The sequence below is a fragment of the Amblyomma mixtum genome, chromosome 6 (assembly GCF_055824585.1).
Source record: "Amblyomma mixtum isolate Tamu chromosome 6, ASM5582458v1, whole genome shotgun sequence".
Classification (NCBI taxonomy): Eukaryota; Metazoa; Arthropoda; class Arachnida; order Ixodida; family Ixodidae; genus Amblyomma; species Amblyomma mixtum.
In genome coordinates this window covers 72,584,773-72,606,939 of record NC_143017.1, presented here as the reverse complement: position 1 = coordinate 72,606,939, position 22,167 = coordinate 72,584,773, and the positions used below count along the sequence as shown (strand labels likewise).

Below are 22,167 nucleotides of genomic sequence, written 5' to 3'. Positions count from 1 at the left end.
TACGCTAGACACAACTGCCGCGCTTTGGTCCTTGGCAGATGAGAAATAGTGGTCGTGACGATGCTTGTGCCGAATCAGAAGCTTGAACAGATATGCATACATATAACAGTGTTCAATCGAGAACCACCATTTACGCTTCTGGCTGCATTTATTGACAAGGCGTCGATTCGTGGAAAGCAACGCAACACAGATTTCTGACGAAGAGGTATATTGTTCAGCTCTAGTCAGTGAGCACAGCAGAAAAGAGATAATTATGCAGCCAATACAAAAAAAAAGAAAATGTAATTGAAAGATACGTCAAATTTCACGAAACAAAAGACGCCATTAGTGCAAAACATGGAGAACCTGCGTTCAAAATATTACGACTATCGTATCAAAAGGAGGCAAAAAAAAGAAAACTACATGCAAGAAACATGGCACACATTGCCTCTTCCCGACAGCGCCCCCAGCGTTGAACGAAGCGCTGCGCATTTCCCTGCGATTCCAGTCCATTGCCCAATAAGGGGCCGTCGGTACAAGCGAACAAAACTAAGGCAGCGCATTAGCATGGGCGGCCATGATGTGCGTAAGTATGCATAAGAAAGGAAGGAAGAGCAGCAGCATGGAACAATGCCAAAAGCAGCGCCTTTCTCGGGAGCACTCCCCCGGCGAGTATAGTCGTGAGCAGCGTGCCGCCGCCCGGCACCCCGCCGATAGATACAAGCGCGAATTAACCGAACGCGAAGGGAACGGAAGGCGGGTCGAGAGGCCGCGCTGGGGCGAGGGTCGAGGTGAGCTTCGTTCGTGCTGCAAGAGAGAGATAAAGAGGGAAAGGGCGGGGATGCAGGCCCAGTGGCGCGCACCGGGTCAAACGAACCGAAAACACCGTTTGTGCGGCGTCCTCTCCACGTCGTTTCCACGCGCTTCGGCACCGAGCGAGCGAACGGCGCGACTAATTCAACCTCCCCCTCGCCGACCACGCAGCCGGGTGGTCCGGCGCGGGAAAGGAGGGTGCGTTCGAGGGGAAAGCTCCCTAAAAGAAGCGGGAGCCAAAGGGTTAGGTTAGAGGGAGCAGGGCAGAGCGGGTTCCAGAACTGCCGCGCGCGCCTGCAGGAGGGGAACCATTGGGGAACAAGCGACCGGCTCATCGAGCACGCGAGAGCGCATTTCGACGGGCAATAAAAGCGCATTCTCCCGCAGATAGCGGAACCGAGGGAGGTCGAAGGTGCGCATGCAGGAAGGAGGAAGGGGTTAGTCTGTGTGGACTAGCTGCGCCAGTGGCGCGCGCCACCGCCGACTGTTCCGGGGTCAATCGGCGGCAACCCGTTCTCTCGCAAGCCGCCGGCGCAGTGGAGGAGGGCGCGACGATGGGGGTCGTTCCGTAGGCGAGCTCATCTCCGCCGAACGGCTGTAAATCTTCGCGCCTCACTTGAACTGCCGACGGGAGGGCCACAACCGACTGGCGGTGGCGTCGTTCTCTGCGCGGGGGGCCAAAACGGCGCGGTTTTTTCCTTTGCTCCTCGGCTTGTCGATGCTTTCCGCATCTCCTCGCGTTGCTCCTCCTTATCTGGTCCCGGACGAAGTGCGTCCGCGCTCGTGGTGGGTTCGTCTCCACGGCGCGCGTGAACAAGCCGATCACGGGGGAGGCTAAGAACGAGAAGATTGTTGGGAACTGGTGAGCGGTCTTGTCGAGTTTTGCGCACGCTCCAATGGCCGGGCACTTCTGCAGGATGGCGCTCGGATACGAGGCATTTCGTTACGTTCGTGCCTGAACCGGCATCATTTTTACCGGATGCTAACACCCTCTAAACCGATTTCTTGGGTTTAAATCGGCGTAAAGGTTTATATCTGCGAAAAATGAACACTAATAGACACTGAAAACTCAACGATACCTCTAAGCTGGCCAGTGCGCAGGAATGCCTATTTGAAACCATCAGGAATCAACTAAAAAAAATTAAGCGTTTATAGGAAAAAGAATAAACCGCTGAGGCACGTGTCTTTCAGCAGGGAGGCTACTGTTTCGTGATCAGCCAAAATTGAATAAATAAAACCACTAACGCAAGGAAGCCTTCAACAGCCGCAGCAACAATATTAAGGAGAAACTCGGAAACTTGGTTGGCTAAAATTGGAGAACAAATAAAAAATAGTTAATAGTTAAAACGACTGCCGCTACTGTTTCGATATCACGTACTGCAGTGCCAGTTAGAAATGTTCGCCCGTACAGTTTGGAGGTTCGACTTCAAAGTTTCAACCACTACCACTACCTCTCTGAGCAGCGACTGGAGAGCACGCAGATACTGCGTCGATGTTTTTCGGTGCAAAAACCCGGCTTCTCTCGATGGGCCGATTCCATTTTTTGTTCTTTCTTTCCCTTTCACCACATACCGAAAGTTTCCCGGGACTACACGGCAGCCAGAAGCGGGCCCTTTGTATACGTGTGTCGGCTCGCGAGCTTTATACCCACCAACACCGAGCCCCAGCGTTTCCATATTTTGCTAGCGCTGCCAGAGCGGCGCGCATTGCGTTTCCACGACGATGCCAATATCGCTCCGTTATAGCACACTACACGGAACACACGCGGTCCGCAAGCCCCGAGCCGACCGCATTCTTCAGTCACCGAGGAACGCGCGACGTCAGAGAGCTGCGGCGACAGAAGCTATCATATGCAGAGAGCAGGACCGGAGGACTAGAGAGGAGGTGGACCGGGATGAAAGGGGGGAGGCGGGGGGGGGGGGGGGGGAGCGTGATGAAGGCTGCTCGGAGAGCTCGTATAAAGCAGCCACGATGTACGACCACAGCACAACGCAGTGAACAAAAAGAAAAAAAAAGAAACAGCGTCCGGGCTCTGAGAGCTAGGGAAGAGGGAACGCAGTGCATAACGTATGGACAGCGCTGGCGTCTGGCTTCTGTGCGAGAGACGGCTGCTGCAGAACGACGACGACGGAAGAGAGCGTCGCGGCTCTCCATCGGAGCGTGGCCTCGGTCGGCAGCGTTCGGGACGGGCCCGACCGGCCTGAGTGCTTTGGCTTTATTGGCCGCTTGCCCGGCGCAGGAGAGGGAGGAGAACGCAGCGAAAGCGTGCCTTGACCCAGTGGAGAACTTCATTACCGAGATGAGAAACTACATATGCGCGCTGCGGGACAATAACGACGACGATAGGCTTTCAGCTATAGCGAGCGGCCGTAAATGGCAGTATAGCAGGAACAAGGAAGTGCTGGCCCGGTCTGGTGGTCGCAGAAGCGCCAGCGATGTTCCGGACGTTGTTTTGACCCGTCCTGACAGTCTTTGGACAGCCTGCGTCGATCCGTCCGGCAGATGCATGACGGGTCGAGAACGGAAAAGAAATTGTTTAGCCTAGTTACCAAACTAGTGCACTAACTAGCTACATTAGGGTAACGAGAAACTCCACTCGACGTTGTTCTCCGAATAGCGCTGCCCTCATTTCCATATCTGCTGCTTTTGTTTTCTTTGAAAGCAATGTAGGCGCGCAGTCAGCGTTATGCATGCTAAATGCGTTACACACTCAATTAAGTACGTTTAAAAGGGTACAAGTAGTAACTGACAAAAAGAACGGAAAGAGAGCCGTCAGCATTCGACTAATGCACACTCGTCCCCACCGTTAAACATCGTCGCCTGAAAGCCTTAAAAGCTCGACTGACGAAAAGAAAGCAATACTCGTGCAGAATTTGATGTCCACAGCGAGAGCTCGGCATGGAAGCGTCGGATGAGGGAAAACGGAAAACAGGACGTTTAGGAACAATTTAGACACGGAAAAATTGCAAGACATAATCGATATGCAGGCGGAAACAAGCGTCACTCGGACGACTACGAAAGGAACGCACATTATTAAGAGGCATTCATCACGTCGACAGCGACGCCGGTGACAGCAGCCCGAAGGGATCCAAAGAGGTCGGGACGGAAGAGACGAGGAGATGGCACGCGGTGTGGGGAAAAGAGGAGCGTAGGGATGTGCAACGCGAGTCCGGTAACTGCCGCCTCATTTGGCGGCTCTCCGAGGACGTTTCGATAATTGGCGATCATCCACGCTCGGGGATTGCGCGTTGCCGGAACGGGGCGCGAGTACTCCGTGCCATGGTCCGAGTAGCAGTAATGTATGCGCTACCCCGCGACGCCGCTCGGAGGCGGATCGTTAAACGCGACGTTCCCCCTGAGGGACAAACGGGAGCGGGTCGTGGTGTAGGGGAGGTGCTCCCGCTGCAGGAGTTGAAAGTGCGCGACCACGTTCCAATGACCGGTGCTCACCCTTTCTGGGCGCCTCTGCAAATGGTCCTCCTTATATCCATTCGTAGTGGTACTTTTCCTGGTTTTGTTTGGCTACTACGAGGACAGCGCGTGCCAGAACTAGCAGGAACACCGTCTGACTGCACGCTGTCGCTACAATTGTATTTTTTGACCTCGTTGACACGGAACTACTGATGGGGACGCAATTCTGACGTAGGCGTTGCGCGAAAGTAGAGATGCAGGCCTAGGCCCGCAGTTTTTGAGAGTGGGCACCAGTGGCTAACTAATGTAAGCACGTTTTAATATCAGCCGTTAATTTACTGTCTAAAGGATAATGATGATTGCGAGCTTTTATAGCGCAAGGTGTTTCCGACTTCTCAAGGTGGGGCCAAAGACCGATTTCCCAAGCATTTCACCCTGAAGACGAGCACCGGGCCAGGGGAAAGTTCGTATCCATAGTATCGCCGGTGGGTACCCGGATGCACTGAGGATCGAACACTCAACCTCCCGCATGCGAGGCGGATGCTCAGATCACTAGGCTATGGTCTAAACGAAAGCTTTATAAGCGTAGCGTTCTGAAAGAATAGCAAGAAAAAGAAACAAATTGCAAACGTCACTTCCAATCAGAACCAAGAGAAGTCGCAGAGATCGCTTGATAGTAACTAAAAACAAAAAGGACAAATAAAGGGTGAACGGTGTTCGACATGGACATGAGTACGCTATCGAACATCCCCTCCCTGTAAGACAGTGCACGAACGTTCGGCAGCGAAAAGCAAGCCGACATCTAATGGCTCTGCTTCGTTATTTGTTTAGTGCTGTCCCCACGGACATTGCCAAGTTCTTCCAGCGACATTTGTGCAATATCCAGGGAAATCACAAATCACATTAGGAAGGCTTTCATTTCTGTCTCGTAACATTACTCTTTTTTTTCTGCCCCTGAAGAAAGAATACGCAGGCCGAGAATGCGAGTTTCTTGGGGCGTCGAGGCTATGGGAGAGATAATCACAGCCGTCTCCGCCGATACACTAATCTTTTTTTCCCACCCCCTTAAAATAAGTTGGGTGGGCCGTCGGGACTCCCAGCTCATCTTATCTTGCGCAAAAGGGGAAAACGAAGCAGCAGCGGAGGCGCGCGTCTTTCCTTCAGCCAAGCACACACAAACACACACATAAGAAAACGTAAGCAAACAAAGGCGACTCTAGAGGCGCGCAAAAACAAATGGGGAAACGGGGTGCAAATTGCAGGCAACTCGAAGCGGCGGTCGGACAAAGTAAAAATAAAAACAAAAGCTGGACCGACAACACGCACGCGCACTCACGCAAGCAGACCAGCACGAAACGAAAGAAAGAAAGGTAAAGAAAGATAGAGAAAAAAGCTGAGCAGGAGACTCATTGGATCCGGAGAAATCCAACTATGACCAGCACCAATCGTCATCCGTTCTTATTGGGGGGCACGGCGCTCTGTTTTCTTGCGCTCCCTCTTTTTTTTTTTTTTCTCTCGGGGCCGCAGCTATAGCGTCCCGGGCAGCACTCACGCGTACACTGCATTTCTCATCAGAGCCTTCTTCGTCGCGAAGAAGCAACGGCAGCCAGCCAGCGGTGGTATAGGCTCGGATCCGCGAAACAACAGCGCACGGAGCCCCGCCGCTGGCGCCGCCGAAAGATGGAGTTTGGGGCGGAGCTTTCGGCGAGTAGCCGTCGTCGCTGCCGCCGTTAGCCCGCCGCTCCTTCTCCCTCGCTCTCTGCCTCTATCCCTGCGTGAAGGCAAGCCGAGGAAGAACGAAGCGCTCGCGCGAGGCTTAGCAACGGACGGCTCTTTGAGGAGGCTCTTTGTTTCTTCCCGTTCCAGCGTTTCAGCGCAGGAAGCGAAGAATAGAGAGAAAGAGAGAAAGGAAAGGGGGGTCCGAGAACCAACAAGGGACCTGCTGGCAAACAAGCGGCGGCGTCAGCGACCCGTCGAATGGAGAACAAGAGGGAAGGAGTAGGAGCAGTGGAAGGGGGCCACACTGTGGAACTCGAATAGGCGAAACAGCTTCAGGCGTGGGAGGCTGGCACCCTACAAAACAAGGACGCAGGGTCCACGGTAAAGAAGAAAGGAAAAAAAGAAACAAAAGTGCAGTGACGATTCTATAAGAGGAGAGAAGAGCATAGCCAAAGGAAACTGACAGAAGCCTCGACGCGAGGAGCAGGAGCGAAGGGCGAGCCAGGAAGAGAAATCGCAGGCGAGCTTCAATCACGAGTGCATCGTTGTAGCCTGCCTGCCTGCCTGCCTGCCTGCCTGCTTCGGTGCCCGGTTAGTTCCTCGGGTTTCTCCCCCCCCCCCCCCCCCCCCTCCTTCCAACGCCAGCAGGCTGCGGCCGCTTGAGGAAAGCCACGGGTCAATGAAGGGGGAGAGGGAGGAAGGGGGGGGGGGGAGGATATGCCGCCTCCACTGCCTCGGCCACACGTTCGGTCTGGGAGCTGGAGGGAGAAGCGGCGACGACGACGTTTCTCCGATAAAGTCGGTCCCGGGTTCCCTCTGAGATGCAGGAGGCGGTCGCGCCCTGCGGGCAGTCCAGCTGCACACTGTACAACATCCCCATCCTCCTCGAGGGAGGGGGCAGAAGAGCGAAGCCGATTGCGTGCCCTGGGTTTGGCGCCACATATACGCGTCTCGGCACTGCTTGACGAGCGCCTGGTTCCCTCTGCACCGTCTTATAGGTGCGACTGAACACAACACGTTGCTGATTGAGAGGTACCCTTTTTTATATTTTCTTTAATACAAACTAAATTAGGGGTTTCGAATATGTTTTGGATCTCAGACTCTAACACATTATTTTTGCCATTAACTGGAATGTAAACATTCTAATCTGAAATGAAGCTGTGAATGCCATCTTTCCTCAAGTGCGCACCATTATTCGATAAAGCCCGCACAGGCGCCGATGCCTTTCCGCCGCCTGTGCATTCTTCTCTAAAGCTGTCCATGGGAAATGAAGGAGACGAGCAGATTTTCACAACACCAATGGCGCGTTGCTCTGATGACTTCCTCGTTGGATGCGAACCACACACTCTTCATGTGCTTCTTCATATCTTAGAAACCAGACAGAAGTCTCACGGCGCGACGCAGGGACAGCAGATAGCAATTAGTCGAATACAACTCAAGAACGAAAGGACCACCTTCCAGCCAATGGCGCCGGCTGATTCTCATGAGCCTGCTAGCGTATCAATGCAGGGAGTGGAACATGATAGGGGGTAGACCCCTCCTTCCATATTCGGGGATAGCCCCCTCTCTGCATTGCCGCGCCGCTCCCTGCATTGTGATACTAGTAGGATCATTAGAATTGACCGACGACATTGGCTGGAAGGGGTTCCTTTGACGGGGAAAAGCCACTTCGTTATTGAGTTGTATCGTGAGGCAAAACTTCCACTACTTTGAAAGTTTCATTATAGCGGAGACGTATTCCTGTAGACGCTGGATTACCGCTAATCCGGTATATGTCTACATGAATACGAGTCGCTGCTAAGCTAAAACTCTCTCTCTCTATCTTTTCGCTAAGGCTTGCGCAGCCTAGCGCACCGGCAAGATATGTGCATCGTCGTTGACCGGGAGTATACTAACAAGCTACTAGAGGCAACAAATTCTCAATGTAGCACTTTGCAAACGACTCACTTACAGGGGTACATCACGTGCAGTCTAAATAGCTAAGCGGCGATTAAACGAAGTTTAGAAGGGGACGAATGAAATTCAGAGCAGGGCTCAAACTTGTCAAAGTGAACGAGGTATAAGGAAAATGGAGGTGAAAGTACAAAAACTTTCTCCCAAGATTTCGACTGTCCCCTCTTTACCTATACTCGGATCAACGGATCAACAAGGATCTGCAAGAGCATTTCACGGCATTCGGGGAGAACCTTCGTCAAAGTGTGTCTCCCCCGCAAGGTCTGTCAGAGGCGGACATCTGTCAAACATCTTCGGCTGACAAGATTCCCCCATGTTTTTACTACGCGCCGCTAGTTGGGTGCAGAAAAAAAAAAAATAATGACGCGTCCCTATGCAAGCACCGCAAAGAAAAACTCCAGCCGGTCACATCAAAGGGATTTGGGGGGCGCTTGGAGGCGCATCAGTCAAACCTGAAAGCAGCCGTCAAAAATAGATCAAATCAGGCATGAAGGAAGAGAGAGAAAAAATAGAGAGAATGAAGCACTCCTGCCCTTGACTCTGGGCGCCTGCACGTCGAGCGACCGCGGTAATAATCACTATTTTAGGAATGGAAGCCCAAGCTGCTCCTGGAAATGGGGTGGGCACGAGGTCGTTCCAGACAGCCGCACCGTCCGGGGTGAAGTCGTCCAATTAACCCGAAAAACAGGGCTAGCGCTGAACCAAAATAAGGAACCTCCTGCATTCGTGCTTCTGCGCATGCGCCGCTTCAGAGGCTGGCCTGTAGCGGCTTTACTACTGCGCTGGCTCGCCCAGTCGTTAGTGCGAAAAATATTGTAGTAGGCTTGTATGCCACATGATGTCATCCTACAGGCAGCATGGTTAAGGAAAGAAGCGCGGTACTCCAGAATGGGCTCAACTGCGTGCACACAAAACCTTTAGCTAGGATATAAGAATGTGGAGCTCAGTTCATGGTAAAATATTAATCCTCTTCAGGAAGTAGACGAATGAAGAGAGAAAGATCCCTTTATGTAGACATAAAGCTTCGGAAGAAACAGAGGAAAGAAGACAGGAGACGAGTTCGACAGTGCTAACGTGCACGTGTGTGCGTTACGCTTAGCCTATTATTTTTGCGACAGAACTGCAAATTCACCAGCCCTTCTGTGGAAAGCCTCTCAGAAGAGTTCACTAGCGTTTTTTTTTTTCGTGAACTGGAATCCAAACTCCAGCACGCAAACAAATAATACTTACGGAACTGGTGGTAGCGCTTTCATTCAATCGACAAGGTATGCCAAGCTAGTCATGTGATGGTTCTGATCTTTAACACGCACCATGCCCATTGCGACGTTCACAACAACAGGAAGGGCTCAGAAACGCAGAGAGTTGTATCCCACAGCGAAACATACGGTACACTCGTACGCAGAAAGATTACAACCTCCGACCAATGGAGGCTGATTCTACTAGCCCTGAGGCGACTCTACTATGGGAACCGTCCTGCACGGGCGAAGTTGGTTTCAAAATAGCAACTGTTCCACGTCCCTTCCCGCGCGCGGCCTGCTCGTAAATGTCTCCTAAGAAGGAACCTCGACGTGACAAGCAACGGCCTTGTTTTCCATGGAGACGAAACGTCGCAGATGCATCGCACGTAAAAAGGATGCGTTGGGAAAGTTCGGTTTATTTTTCGAGGAACATGCCGGGAAGGATCACGAGCAAAAAGTTGTAGTTAATGAAAAGGCACGGCATTAACAGTTCAGAAAGGAAAAACAATCCTTACTAGAAACAGGAGATGTTTGAAGAGAGTTTTTCGCAGTACTTCGCGAGTGGAGGGAAGAGGAGAGGAAAGGAAAGAAAAGGAATGGAAAGGAAGGGAAAGGAAGAGAACGGAAGAGAAAGGAAGCAAAAGGAAGAGAAGGGAAAAGCTGTGGAGGTTAGCCAGAAAAGAATTCCCGTTGTCTACCTTCACGCTGAGAAAAGGAAAAGACGTGTAAAGGAGAGCGACGAGGAAGAAGCACGTCACGAGTGAAGATGATGATTATGATAATGATAATGATAATGATAATGGGTTTTCACGGTCCAACGAGTGGAAATGTTTAGTGCACCTGAGGTCCAAGCGTGGCAAGACACTTGGGGAGGATGCAGTGTAGCAGAGGCATAGAGCGTTTTTTTTTTTTTTTTGCATACCTGACGACTTAAGGGAAAACAGTTTTATGGTTTATGAGGTTTTAACGTCCCAAAGCGACTAAGGCTATGAGAGACGCCGTAGTGGAGGGCTCCGGAAATTTCGACCACCTGGGGTTCTTTAACGTGCACTGACATCGCACAGTACAAGGGCCTCTGGAATTTCTCCTCCACAGAAATTCCAGCCGCCGCGGCCGGGATCGAACCCGCGTCTTTCGGGTCAGCAGCCGAGCACCATAACCGCTGAGCCACCGCGGCGGCTAAGGGAAAACAGTAGAAAGGCGTCTCTAAGCAAACACTGGGCTGCAGTGTTATATGAGAGTCTTTGGTGCTCGTTTCTTGACTACTATGAAGAGCACGCTCGCATCATTGATGTTCACTGCGGACGCCAACAGAGTAAGAACAGAGGAAACACAAACAGTAAAACTAGCCCGCCTAAGTATATCGGACATCCTTGCATAACAATTCTTTCTGTTATGACAACGCAGGCATCCTTATAACTCGGATATTTTTGTTCTGTTGTGTGGGTCATGTCCATTTAAGTCACGTATACAGTAAAGCTACAGCCAGTTTAGGGTTCGCGTGTTTTCGTGATAACTCGCAGAACAGACATCGCTGCTCTCGATAGTTGCAGTATGCAACCGGACATAACAGCATTTTGCAGACACCAAAATGAGGGATTGCAACGATCGAAATACTGCGTACGCGATGGTGATTATACTTCGCTGTTAGCGCGAAGGCCGCCCAGTAATGACCAGCCCCTGCACGTTGCGTCAATACCATTCCATTCTTTCCTCGCTGACGCTCGCTGGCTAGGAACTTATTGCGATATTCCATTTTCCTGCGAGGAGTGAAGCTCCGCCACTATCCGAGACTAAATGAAAGAAATAGAAAGCAGACGTAAACGGCCAAAGTTCTTCCACTCTCGGCCATTGCATCCGAGAACTGAGGCGTTGGCGGAAATTGCGCACACCTGCCACGGGGGCGCTGCGGGTGGAAGAGCCTCCCTGGCAAGCGAGGAGAGGAAGGTGCGCACTTTAATGATCGGGACTCACCCGCTCCAGAGTTCACATGCCACCGTAGCCGAGGGACTGAGAATTGTGCCTTAGGGTGCGAGAGCTCAGCAGGGACTGCTGCGCGAAAGGCGGCTGGCTTTAATGAGTTCCTTTACTGGGTAACAGAACAAAGCGTCTATAGACTTCGGTGTGCGGAAATTTCCTTTACGCGTAATGGGGGCCATACACTGGAGGGTTGACGAAAGGTTCTTTCAGGGGCACTTCAAAGAGTCCCTGCTAGTCAATCTAACTTTCTGCTACACGGCTTGTTTCATGGTCAAAACTACGCTGTAGCTCCGTGTTTTTCAGTGTAATCTTGCCTCTCTTTAAAAAAATCTATTGCCTTTCGATGAATACCAGTAGAGGTCATCGTATAATGTGGTTTCAAGAAATGCAGTTCCAACTACAAATACAAGCACGCTATTTAATTATTTGCTTTTGGGGTTGCAGTTGTAAGCCGATATAGGTGCTTCACGCGTTCAGGAGTATCAGAACTGCTTTTTCCTACAGCCGACTGCAGCAACACTTCATTGAACGCTTCTAATAACAGCTCAAAAGCTGCAGATTTCTGCCTACGGTAAGTAGACAGTGTGACGGCATTGCAAGCCCCTTGTTTCTTCTTCACTTGGTGACAGTGAAGTGGTCAGCGCAGTACTTGCTTTCTTACACCATTTCTGAAAGAATATTTAGTAGTTCAGAATACACCATTCCCCCGGTTTATTTATGCGCGATCCTAGTTTTCCTACAACTCGCGGTATTTTTTTTCCTTTTCTTTAATGAGTTAAAAGGCATATGAAATCTCTGATTAAAACAGCTTGTCATCCAGAAGCAGCGCGGATATGCCCATACTAAGCACGACTTTGTTACGTTAACGCCTAGTCGCACAGTGGTACTGCGAAGCAGCACAAACAAAAGGGCACGACCGTACGTGCGCGATATCAGGCACAAATACATCTCTCCGAACAGTTGCGACCTACCAGGTCATTTGGCTTAATTCGCCAGAAACGCGCGAAGCTAGAAGCCCCACGGGGGACTCTAAAAGCAGGAATTAGCGCGTGAAGAAAAGCAGTGCGCGGGTCGAGCTCCGCAAAATCCGCGGCGACACCAACATCACATCCACTGGCGCGAGCACACAGCCCTAGCTAACGAACGCTAACGTTTTCAGGGCGCCGCAAACGAGAAGCGTTATCGCAGCCTGTTTCCGAGGTCGCATCTTTTTAAAACCCCGCCCCTCTTCCTTCTTCTCCTAAAGACGTAAATAAAAAAAAGGCAGAAAAGGCGACAAAAAGAGCCGAGTTAGAACCCGCACAAAGCGGATATGTAGGGCAGCGGGCGGCAGAGCTCGGCGGCAGGCAGCCCGTATACCGCGCGCGCGCGCACGAATGTCGCAATCTGCGCCCGAGACAAATGGAAATCAGCCTTTCTTGTTTGCGTTCGCGCGCCTCACGCGCCACCGTAAATGAAAGATGACTTCGCATTACGAGCTCACGGAGTGCGGCGTATCGTTTGTCATTTGCACTGCGCGCTCACTCGCTCCGCCTCTCCCGTTGGCGAGGCAAATAGCGCGCCTCCAGTCAGGCGCATGGGTGCATTCGACGAGCGCACTTCCCTTGCCCCTTCGTTCTCTCCACCAGCCCCCCCTCCGCTCAACATCGTACGACCCGGCGCTGACTTGCAGCAGCAGTGAACAAAGAACTGCGTATACTATAGCACTGCGTGAAACAAAAGGAGAGCGAGAGAGAGTGAGAGAGAGCCGAACAGGCAAGACGTGCGAAAGCGGTAGAGCAGCCCAGCAGCGGAGGCAGCGGCGGCGGTGGCTCGTGTTCTTTTCGCCACTCTTTCTATTTATTTGTTTGTTTCCGCATTTCTCTCCCCCCTTTTCTTCTTCCTTTCTAGCACGCACACCGCAGCGCTCTCGCAGCTCGGCGCGTGTCGAGACCCGCCGAGGAGCCGAAACGCGCTAATTAACGGCGAAGTAGCGTACTCGCCAGAGGCGCCACGTAGTTATGCAAAAATTTGCATAATTGACTTCGCCAGAGGCGATCGATTCACGGCAGACGCTTCTCCTCTGAGAAGCCCAACTAAACTCATCCTCCCCCAAAGCATCGCCTCTCCCCCACCGCTTCTTCCCTTCTAGAACTTCGCTAAGAAGACAATGGGCACTAGCAGCGAAGGGCTCGGTCCGAAGGAAGGCAAGGGGTGGGGGGTGATGAGGCGTCTTGGCCAGAAGGCTTTGCTGCATAACGGGCGAACTGGCCGGCGGCAGTGCGGCCCGACAGTTCGCAGGGAGCCGCGGAAACGGCGGATCCAAGTCGGCGTTGAGCGCACCTGAAGTGGGACGCACTTGCCGTATGCTGATCAGTTTCCGGAAGTGATCACTTCCGGGAAACCGTCCTGTCTTGAGCAGCGTCCGATGATGTCGAAGGGGTACCGACGCCCGCGTCTCGGAGCAGTCGCCTGAAACTCGCGGACTGTACGCGCAGGTTTAGTTACATACGGACAAATGGAAGGCCGCCAGTCGTGTGCGAGACGCCTGTACTGTAAGCGTTCATTATTGTTACTACTCGGTGGATATGCTGTAGGCGTATGATAAAAAAAAACGAACATGGAGGAGGCAGAGGAGTTATTTGGAACTGCAGTTCCCTTTCACGAAGAAACCCGCAAGGATGCGACAAGACTATTCGGAGTATCCTTTGTGCGCACCTCTTGGTTTTCTATGAACGCACAAGAGCTGTGCTGAAAGCTTGACAGGTCAGAACAACAAGGCCGATTGCGCACACTGTTTGAACAAAGTGTACCAATTTAGAAGTCCTATATGAATTCATGCAGGACCTATATTATCACCTCCTCACGAGGTTAAAATATGATCACATGCATACGGACACGTCCATAACATACCAGTCATGGGCGATACAGGGCATTTGAGACTACCTATAGAAACTTGACCGGGACACATATGGGCTCATACAGGTAATAAATATCATCCTAGAGATGTACAACTTCAGGATATCCGCATGCAATAAATACTGTGCCCCCGTGAGGCATGTACGCTTCTGATAACGTGGACCAATGCCTGAGGTCGGTATCTTTGAGCCACCAGGTTGTGACCGAGTGCTTAGTAGAGTTTGTGCGCCATGTATTTTTACTCCTCTCCTGCAGCTTTCACTTTTGCTAACCGTATTTGCCCCACACATATGTATGGGTAGCCGACCGAGAACTGTACTGCTTAATTTCTTTGCTTTTCCATTCCTTTTTCACTCCGCAATAAATCCAGGGACCCTGGGCCGTATAGTTCCCCCTTCCCTGAAAAAAAAGTTAAGAAAAATACTGAGCGGCAGAGAACGAGATAAGAGGCTACTATGCATGCAGTGCGCAGAGATTTACCCAGCATACATTTACTCGCCACTTTTTGCATTTTCCTTTTGTGATATGAGGAAGAACCTATGAAGCCAATTTTAATAGCCATCAGCGCCTTTTTATCTTTATGTTACAAATATTTCTGTGCACAACCTATTACAGCCTGAAGAGTGTGTATGAACTATCGACAGACAGTCTAAAGAAATATTTGTAAAGGAAAGGCGAGCAGCTGACGATTGTTAATAGCGACAGCAGCCACCCGCAAAACAATTCACGATAATTTCTTCAGGAGAAGCAGGGGATCAACAAGTGAAATGGAAAGAAGCCGAGATTGTCTCTGACAATGTAAGCAAATTAGGCCAGGCGGACAAGATTAAAAACGAATTAACTGAACGTTCTCATCCACCATCCCTGAAAAGTAAAAATGGACAGAACAGCGAGAAAGCAAAGGGTTGTGAAAAAGGTGACCGTGTCATGACGCCAATAAAACTGACCTTTAATTGCCAACCGGTGATTTGCAACATCACCGTGATACGTCCGCCGACGGAAAAAAAAAAAGGGCGCTCGACATAAAGCTACGCCGAGTTGTCCGAGCAGAGGCGAACATGGAAGCCCGAATCAAACCCCTTTTCTTACAGGATCAAAAAGCTTCTCACTCTATTCTCAACGCATTCTCAGACGGACGAAGGCGTGTCTAGACGAAGTCAGAGTAGGGAAATAAATCTCTGCTGAGACGACAGTTCAGGCCCTTGAACACTTCACCTCGGCGCGGCGCGAAATAAGAGAGTCAGTGCAGTCAGTTCCGGAGACGACCTCTTTATGTAAAACTCGTTCGTTAGAAGCAGTCACACGCGCGGCTTTAGGATCCTCCCCCAAGCCACCGCGGCGCTCCAAGCGAGGAGAAAATAAGGTGAGCCGTAAAACTACAGACACGGGCAGGCACAATACAAATTAGGTTCTCCGGCGGAGAAACCGACAGAGGCTTTAATTAGAGTGGCGCTCCCGTCTGGCGCGGGATAGCACGCGTGCGAAGAAGAGAAAGGGGAAGCGGCGCGCACCGCTCCCGTCGGCATCGCCCGCAAACGGCAGGTAAGACAATTAAACTGACGGGCGCGCGGGCTGACGTCGTCGCGGAGCCAAATGTCGGGGTTAGCAGCGCGCCGTGTTTTTGGAGCTCTCCCCTCTCGTCTGACGGAGGCGGCGGTTTGTTTGGAAGCCGCGCGAAGTGCGGTCTGCGGGAAACAAAGAGTTGGTTTTGCGCGCTTCGATTGTTCGCGGCGGAGATCGAACAAAAGGCGTGTATATCCGCCATTCAATCGCGCGGGGCAGGTCGGCCCGCGCACAAAGGGAAAGCGACGGTGGACGAAAAAGATGTCAGGCAAGTGGCAACTTTTGGCTGCATTGTGCGTACGTCAGCGAGGCTTGGCGCGTGCGGGAAACGTGTTTATTTCGAGGTCATGGAGTTCTCCCCCCTTCTCAGAGTGTGTTTGCGCGCGCGCGCGCGTGTCTCTCTCTCTCTCTCTCTGTGTTTGTCTGTCTGTGTGGTGTGTGTGTATCTATGTCTGTGTGTGTGTGTGTGTGTGTGTGTGTGTGTGTGTGTGTGTGTGTGTGTGTGTGTGTGTGTGTGTGTGCGTGTGTGCGTGTGTGTGGGGGGGTGCGTGTGCGTCTGTTTGTGTGCGTACGTGCGTGCGTGTGTGCGTGTGTGCGTGCGTATGCGTGTGTGTGTGTGTGTGAACAACACAAACATAAGTCCTCTTCTCTGAACACGACATGACGCATTTGGTGAGCGCGCTTTGAACTGTTTCCAAAACAAATATCCGCGGAGTTAAATTTGGTGAATGAATTACGAGCACTTGAGCAACGCTTAATTGCAATTCAGTCTCTCTTCATGCGGCAGCGAAAGTGCGCTGTTGAGCACAAAGAACCGTTAGATGTTAGCAGGGCGAAAAGATGGCACTGTTTCGAGGTTTTACAGGACTTCCTTCGGTACTCTCAAGCGTTCATTGTTACATGACGCTAGTAAAATATGCGAAAGAAATTTTCTCGCATCACCAACTCACGCCGAGTCCACAAAGCTGCCTCGAGTCCCCCCTTGCACAGCAGTTCCACCATAGCGTTTGTCAGGTGTCCAAGGAGTGCCCAAAGAAAGTCTCAGGTTCAATATTTTGGAAATAAGAAATAGTTATTGTACTGCTCTCTTCGCTCTCATCATACTACAAAGTTCCGTAATATACGTTTTGTCCCCGTATTTCTTCTATGGATTTCTGCGAGATTTGATACTCGCAGCTGCGTCTTCACTGCTGAAGACTCCTCAGATCTAGTGCACTGCTCCACCCAGTGAAATATGATCGCACCAGCCATGGTCAGTGGTCTCTCGAACACATGTGGTATCCAATGGACCCGGGAGCAGCGCCTCCAGACGCGGCGGTGCCGGTGCATCCAGAGAGCTGTCCGAGAGCTCCGCACTGGACCGTGCAGCAACAGTGGCCGCCGGGGCGAGATATATCCCAGTGCCGAGAAGCGTGGATCGCCATAAAACGCCGCAATGCAGGTCCAACAACAGATGCTCCCGAGGCTCGCTTTATCTTCGGGGTCATTTCCGCTCGGCGGGAGCTCAATCGCGGCGCCGGTGCGCTCCACCGCGCCAACTGAAGCTGCCGCTGCCTTTGCGGGCCCGACCGCAACGTGGCTCGGTCTCGGCAGCTGCGAGTGACAAGTGACCTCTTCTGGTATCTTGGCCAAGCTCTTTAAGGACGCCGCTAGTCTGGATCGGAGAGGCTGCGCGAACACTCGCTGACGATGGGGGTTAAGAAAGCAGAAGCTGCGCTGCAACGCCAATGCACGGAGCCTGCCTGGCCCGTCGAGTTGAAGGCAAGTTAGCCGATCAACGCGTAAGCTGCTCCGATGCAGTGAGGAGCTGTTTCTTCTCTTTTCGTTCTTTAAGGGAAAAGGAGGGGGAAGGGGCATTAAGAGTCGCTTACGTCGAACCAATCGCAAGGCATGAATCAATACGTTCAATCAACGGGCTTTCTCCACCACGTTTAGCAAAATGTGCTGCCAATAAGCAGACAGATGCAGTATACTAACACCGAGGTTATACATATAAACTACCTTTCGCCTTTTGCAGTGCCTTTTCTAGAAATGCGTCCGTCTTGGTGTACAGTTTCTCAAGATACTTTTCAATCCTCGTCCGCAGAGGAGTGACCACGGTAGTTGCATCAAATGCACCCGTCTTCATCCGTAATGATGACGAAAAGGGAAAGCTGGGTGGTTGGCGCCACCCGAAATATTTATCGAACGTTTCCATCAGTCCATCGTAAGCTCACAAAGAAGTGTCGCACAAGCCAAGTCCCTGCATTCAACAGAGGCTGCTAAGTGAATCTCTTACGCTTACGCTCTCACGCTCTTACATTATCGAAGATTGTTCTTTTCTGTTTCCTTTTATCTTTTAACAAAACTTTAATTCAGATACACTTAGCTAGCAAGTATATTAATTCTACTTCAGCATCAAATTCAAGGAGCATGAAAGGGACCACATTTCTAGAGAACTATTTCGAATATTCGACGCTAGTCGTTCACTGGGCAGTAATGAATTGTGCTATTTAATATTTCATCCGACTGCATACACACCCAAAAATTTCCGAGCGCACGAGAACGAAACGAAGACTGACAGAAAGGACACACACCACAAAGCGCCGTGTCCTTTCTGTCAGTCTTCGTTTCGTTCTCGTGCGCTCGGAAATTTTGAGATGTGTAACCAACTAGCCGATCAGTTCGTAGCTGATCAGTTCGTCCTGTGCATGCACACGCCTTTACAATGGCAAGCCGAACCACACAGAGCATGTAGCCAAATAATAGAAATAATAAATGGCTATGAGGAAAGGAAAGGCGCAGTAACCGTATCACTCTAGGCGGACAGCGGAACCACACCGCAAGGAAAAGGACGAATCAGGGAGCGAAAAAAAGAAGATAAGAGAAAGGGTAGCCTAGTCGTGGGTTCCGGACTAATTTAGACCAGTTGTGGCTCTTTAACGTGCGCTGAGATCGTGCACCACAAAAGCGTCTTTTGAAGCGGGCCGGCAGAAAGCAGCCTCCCGCCGCCGCCTCTACCGGTGTATAATTACGCCGCCAGTTTGCCGTCCGTTGCGCAATGCGTCTTCGTCACCCTGCATCCGTCGCGCCAAATGTGCAATCGGCCCCCCACGAGGGTAGCCCCCTGCCGGTGTCGGGACCCGAAGAGAGCCGCTCGCGAGGAGCGCGCCGAAACCGGCCAGCGCGGGGCTGCAAAGGCGAACGAATGAAAAGCGCGAATAGGGAAGTATATACAGAGTGGAAAAACTGCAAATCAAAGACAGACGCAAGTCTGGCACAACACGGGAAGAACAAAATGACACGACGGAAACGCGACGGGGCCTTCGTTTAATTTCCTATGCACCCCGTTCCCTCCCCTGTTCGTGCGTGCGCTGATCACTTCCCCCATACGCGCCGTTCGCCTAATCAGTTAGTTGCCTTCTCGCTGTTTTAGTTCCTTCGTTCGCTTCTTTTTAATGCCTTCGTTTCCACCGATGGAAAAGAAAGAAAGCCGAGAAGGAATGGGGTGGATGTACGTGCAAAGTAGAGAGAGCGAGAAGCCTTGTTATAGAGGGAAAGGGCGCTCTCCACGTTACAAAGAGAGCAAAGCCGGGTTTGACATCTTCCGGCCAGCGCGGGGAACGGCCGGTGGTGTGGTAATCGCACTTTCGCGGGTTCTGTTGGGGTGTGTCCGGGCTCCTTCGCGAGCTGCACAGTATACACGAACGCGAACTTGTCTTTACAAATCGCACGTTTCTTTTTTTTTTTTTTTTTGCTGCCTGTACTGCACCTGCATTGAACAGCCTTCTATGCCGATCACGAGCCGGAATCAAGAAGCTCTGACGACGACGCCGAGGACGCACAGCGCTTTCATGAGTCATCAGCCCCCGTGTATATTTCGAGGCACGTCGCGCTTGCGTCATGTTCGTGGCACCCAAACGAGGAATATTGCTACAAGGAATATTGCTCACATAATATGTTCCCGATTTAGTGACCACACAACTATAGCTTTCAGCGGCAGATTCAGGTCGCACAGCTGAACAGCAGCAACATTTTAATTCATCATCATCAGCCTGATTACGCCCACTGCAGGGCAAATGTCTCTCCCATGTCTCTCGTATTAACCCTGTCCTGTGCTAGTTGCGGCCACCGTATTCCCGCAAATTTTTTAATCTCATCCGCCCACCTAACTTTCTGCCGCCCCCTGCTACGCTTGCCTTCTCTTGAAATCTACTCCGTTACCCTTATGGACAAGCGATTATCTTGCCTTCGCATTACATGCCCTACCCAAGCCCTATTCTTCCTCTTGATTTCGACTACGATGTCATTAATCCGCGCTTGTTCCCTCACCGACTCTGCCGTCTTGCGGTCTTTTAACGTTACATCTATTTTTCTTTCCATAGCTCAATGCGTTGTCCTTAATATAAGCTGCACCCTTTTCGTTAGCCTCCACGTTACTGCCCCATAGGTGAGTACCGGTAAGATACATCTGTTGTATATTTTTCTCTTAAGGAATATTGGCAAACTGCCATTCATGATCTCAGAGAACCTGCCATATGCGTTCCACCTCATTATTATTATTCTAGTTATTTTCCTCTCATGATCCAGATCGGTAGTCACTCCCTGCCCTAAGTACTCGTATTCCTTTACCACTTCCAGCATCTCGTTACCAATCGTGAATCAGTTCGCCAGCAACCTATGCGACTACCTCGCTGAAACTGGTCCCCACCCCTTCTTTTAACTTTATATATCATATATTCGACTCCCCCTTTCTCAGCTTATGCCTCATGGCAAACTTCTCGAAAAAAAAAAATTGCTGTTCCCTTGCGAGTCTGTTGAAGATTACTTTTTTTAGACCCACCGTTCTGCTCTGCCTGTCTAACTCGTTGATCACGCTTTGCTGTTCATCTCCCGAGTGAGTTAGCAAGGCAATGTCGTCAGCGAATCGCAAATTACTTAGGCATTCTCCATTAACTCTTATCCGCAACTGTTTCCAATTCTGGCCTCGGAACACCTCCTGTAAACAGGCGTTGAATAGCATTGGCGAGATCGTGTCTCCCTGCCTCACACCCTTCCTTATTAGAATTTAATTGCTCACTTTATGGAGGATATCTTAATTGGGAAGTAATTACTCATTAGCTTGGTTGGTTGGTTTATGGTGTTTAACGTCCCAAAGCGACTAAGGCTATGAGAGACGCCGTAGTGGAGGGCTCCGGAAATTTCGACCACCTGGGGTTCTTTAACGTGCACTGACATCGCACAGTACAGGGGCCTCTAGATTTTCTCCTCCAAAGAAATTCGACCGCCGCGTCCGGGATCGAACCCGCGTCTTTCGGGTCAGCAGCCGAGCACCATAACCACTGAGCCACCGCGGCGGCAATTACTCATTAGCATCAACCTGAGAGCAGACATATGTCTACAAACGAAAGCGACACAGAATTCGGAGAAGCTCCGCAGGTAAAGAAAATTTTTGCTTGGCACGGGGATCGAACCCGAGACAACCACCGGTCCGGGGCAGTCGCTCTGCGAACTAAGTAAACCAGAGCGAGAGAGAGATATTTTAATGAATGCAGGCAGGAGATGTGTGTCTGGTAGTAAACCTGGCGTGCTACTAAAGATGAGGGTGGAAAACCGAGACTACCACCGGTCCGGGGCAGTCGCTCTGCGAACTAAGTAAACCAGAGCTAGAGAGAGATATTTTAATGAATGCAGGCAGATGTGTGTCTGGTAGTAAACCTGGCGTGCTACTAAAGATGAGGGTGGAAAACCGGGAGGGCTCTCAATACATTACACTATCCCCTAATTTTGTTAGCACTTTCAACCGACCCGAGACTTACCCCGGCTATCACCACCGTGACGCGCGCGGCCGTTTGCTCTCCCTTAAAAAAATACACAGCGAAGATCAGTTCCCGAGGTGAACGCGCTTGCTATAGCTCTCCAACAAGACAACGAAAGTAAGTTTAAATTTGATTGTTGTAGATGAGGCTATTTTCCTTTCTCTTGCGTTCCTTTTTTTTTATTTGTCTGACCTCTTTTTTTTTCCCCCATGTTCCCAATTTCTATGCGCGGTTTAGTCATGGCTGCACACAGTACCCACGGAATTCGCACGCTATACGGACAAAGCTCGAAAGCATCAAACGAAGCTTACGAAAAATAATGGAATGAAATCGAGAGGGGGCGATAATAATCAAACGGTGCGCCCAAGTAGGAGGTCGCAGAGTTCACTCAGCGACTAGATCGGAAAACGGGAGCTGCTGGGTTCTCCAGGGATTGCTCGCTTGAGTGGCGTGCGCAGAGTCGCGCAGCACTGCGTGTGTGCGCATGCGCGTGTGTGCGTATGCGTGCGTGTGCTCGCGCGAAACGCTCGCCTGCGTTTCGTGCGTGCGTCTGTGCGCGCGTTTTGCGAGAGACCCGTAGGTGCTCGCGCTCTAGGCGGAGCGGCGAAAGACGGATAATGAGAAAATTGGCGCTTGGTGCGTGAAATCAGAGATGCCGTGGAATCAACCTGCAAGCCTGCTTGCTCGGCTGTTCGCGCGGGTGTGGAAGCTCGCTATTTTCTGTGCGTACGTGCGTACGTACGCTTACGCGGCTCGCGCTACGAAGCCCTGCAGCGCGCGAAGTTTCTCCGCCACCGGTCGGGGAAGGTGGAACC

General features: G+C 51.2%; 1 protein-coding gene across 1 annotated transcript in view; it reads right to left on the bottom strand.

Moving 5' to 3' along the window:
* The window catches only part of LOC149339356 (irregular chiasm C-roughest protein-like), a 358,742-nt gene that overhangs the window by 198,178 nt on the left and 138,397 nt on the right, over window positions 1-22,167 (bottom strand). The window lies entirely within an intron of this gene.